Source organism: Mauremys reevesii, linkage group 4 (assembly GCF_016161935.1).
Source record: "Mauremys reevesii isolate NIE-2019 linkage group 4, ASM1616193v1, whole genome shotgun sequence".
Classification (NCBI taxonomy): Eukaryota; Metazoa; Chordata; order Testudines; family Geoemydidae; genus Mauremys; species Mauremys reevesii.
The window spans coordinates 71,018,467-71,021,769 of NC_052626.1; positions in this window are offsets into that span (position 1 = coordinate 71,018,467).

Sequence of the window (3,303 nt, forward strand, 5' to 3'; positions counted from 1 at the left end):
AAAGTTAGTCATCTAGAGATAGGGGCGGGCAGGAGTTTTACCCAAAGGGCTGAGCATTTACCAGGCAAATGTCCACCCAGAGTCCCTCCATGCACACACCCAGCTTCCAATTTCATATTTGTGTTTAAAGACAATTTCCTTATTTTCAGGCGGGAGGGGGGGGGGCGCAGTCTGATTCCTGGGTGGAAAGCACTGAACAGGGACTGGTCTGATTTCTGTGCAGGATTCGGTGTCCAAGCAGAGTCACTGTGAGCCGCAAGGAGTGGAATTGGGGTTTGGTTTGGCAGTTGGTGTGTTCGGTTCTTGTTCCGTTACCGGGCTGTCCCCAGAAGTGGGGAGGGGGGTTGGGAGTGAGCCCTGTGGCTTGCTTCAGTGGGGAATTGAATTTGGGGCATGGGGCCTGCCTCAGGTGGGGCAATGGGAGGGAGGAGCAGCCCCGGGCTCTGCCCACACCAGCCCCTGAGCCGCAGCCTGCAGGGGATGGGGAAAGGGCTGGGCAGGACAGTGACTCTGCACAAAGGGCCCCGTTCAGGGACCTGCTGGTGAGTTTGTACCAGAGGGAGAGGGGCTCCCCCTGTGCCTGCCTCCCCGAGCTGCTGACCCAGTGACACAGCCAGGCTCACCCTGGAGAGCCAACGCCCTGGGAACGGGACAGTCCCCAGTTCTCCCAGGCAGAGGGGGAGGGAAGGAGACAGGAAGGGGAGGGGTGAGACCGAAAGAGGCAGCAGGAGCAAGAAGTGGGGAGGGAGGTTCCCAGCTCCCAGCCCTGCGCGGATCCATTCCCTGCACCCCCTGGGCCGACTGACTCTCCTGGGAACAAGGGGAGGAGCTGACAGAGGAGAAGCCAGATCCTGCCTCTGCCTAGTCCCTGCGCTGCTGGGTGGATTTCCTGCCCTCGGGGACAATGTCAGAAGGAATTTCCCAAAGTGGCTCCTTTGATTCTTCTCTTTTCTAGCATTTATGTCAGAGACTACCACAGTATTCTTGCGAGGAAGTGAAAGTAGTATGGGCTGGACGCAGGGGCGGCTCTACAAATCACGCTGCCCCAAGCAGCGCGTAGCGCTGCGCCGCCCTTCCCCGGTCCCGCGGCGGGTCCCCTCTTCCCGCGGCTCCGGTTGAGCTCCTGCCGGCATGCCTGCGGCAGGTCCACCGGAGCCCGGGACCAGCGGACCTGCCGCAGTCAAGCCTGCGGGAGCTCAACCGGAGCCGCGGGAAGACGGGACCCTCCGCAGTCATGCCTGCGGCAGGTCCGCTGTTCGGGCTCCGTGGACCTGCCGCAGGCATGACGGCGGAGCTCAACCGAGCCAAATGCTGCCCCGAACGGCGCCCAAGCGCCTGCTTGCGCGCTGGTCTAGAGCGCCTGGCTGGACGATTGGACTGTAAGGTGGATAGAAAGCTGGCTAGATCGTCGGGCTCAACGGGTTGTGATCAACGGCTCCATGTCTAGCTGGCAGCCCGTTTCAAGTGGAGTGCCCCACAGGTCGGTCCTGGGGCCGCTTTTGTTCAATATCTTCATTAATGATCTGGAGGATGGCGTGGACTGCATTCTCAGCAAGTTTGCAGATGACACTAAACCTGGAGGAACGGAAGATACGCTGTAGAGTAGGGATAGGATACAGAGGGACCTAGACAAATTAGAGGACTGGGCCAAAAGAAACCTGATGAGGTTAACAAGGACAAGTGCAGAGTCCTGCGTTTAGGACAGAAGAATTTCATTCACTGCTACAGACTAAGGACTTAATGGCTAGGAAGCAGTTCTGCAGAAAAGGACCTAGGGGTTATAGTTGAGGAGAAGCTGGATATGAGTCAACAGTGTGCCCTTGTTGCCAAGAAGGCAAACGGCCTTTTGGGCTGTATAAGTAGGGGCATTGCCAGCAGATCGAGGAATGTGATAATTTCCCTCTATTCAACATTGGTGAGGCCTCATCTGGAGTACCGTGTCCAGTTTTGGGCCCCACACTACAAGGATGTGGAAAAATTGGAAAGAGTCCAACGGAGGGCAACAAAAATGATTAGGGGGCTGGAGCACATAACTTATGAGGAGAGGCTGAGGGAACTGGGATTGTTCTGCAGAAGAGAAGAATGAGGGGGGATTTGATAGCTGCTTTCAACTACCTGAAGGGGGGTTCCAAAGAGGATGGATCTAGACTGTTCTCAGTGGTAGAAGATGACAGAACAAGGAGTAATGGTCTCAAATTGCAGTGGGGGAGGTTTAGGTTGAATATTAGGAAAAACGTTTTCACTCAGAGAGTGGTGAAGCACTGGAATGGGTTCCCTAGGGAGGTGATGGAATCTCCTTCCTTAGAGGCTTTTAAGGTCAGGCTTGACAAAGCCCTGGCTGGGATGATTTAGTAGGGGATTGGTCCTGCTTTGAGCAGGGGTTGGACTAGATGACCTCCTGAGGTCCCTTCCAACCCTGAGATTCTATGATTCTATGACTCTGTCCCTGGGGGATGTCTTAGTGCTGGTGGGAGGGGCTGCATCTGTGTTGTAATAAAGTGACTGAGGGTTTTCCCAGCATGGCAGAGTCCAAAGCATCTGTGTGCAGGGAGAGAGTGTGGGGGGAACCAGGGTGTGAAATGGACTCAAGGCCCTTCTGAAAGCTCCCCCATCGCCCCTCTCACCCTGACAGGCTGAAGAATCACGTCCGTCTTCCAGGGGACAGGGAAGGGAAATGGCTGTGATGGAGCCAGCTCAGGTAGGGGATTTTCAGGCAGCTGCGGGGTGGGGGGGAAGTTGCTGTAGATAGGGAGGAACAGGAGAAACCTGCTGGGACACATTCAACTTGGAGCCTGATTTTCTGAACAGGCCCATTGGCGTGTGGGAAAGGAGGGAACATTCCCTCATTTCTCATACAGGAAACACCCCCCTGGGCAGGGCTGGGAAAACTGAGCAGACTTTCAGGGCTGGAGCCTGACCCCACTGGCCAGAGGCTGCTGTGAAATACGCAGGGAAGCTGTTGGGATTCCTATCCCTGTCCCGGACTCAGAGCTCTGCTTCCCGCATCAGCCTGTGGCTGGCAGGCGTGTGGGAAATGAGAAGAACCTGCCCTGCTCCGTGTGCTGGGGGGACAAGGAGCTGTCACCTTCTCCCACCCTCTGAAGCCTCCTGAGTGCTCTGAGCAGTGTGGGGGTGGGATTCTGCTTCTCTGGGCCTCCTCCACCATGATTAGTGGGATTGTAGTTGGGGCAACAGGTGCTTAGTGGGGGACTCTTGTTGTTTCAGATGCCGGTGACCTTCGAGGAGGTGGCTGTGTATTTCACGCAGGGGCAAGGGGCTCTGCTGGACCCCGCTCAGAGAGCC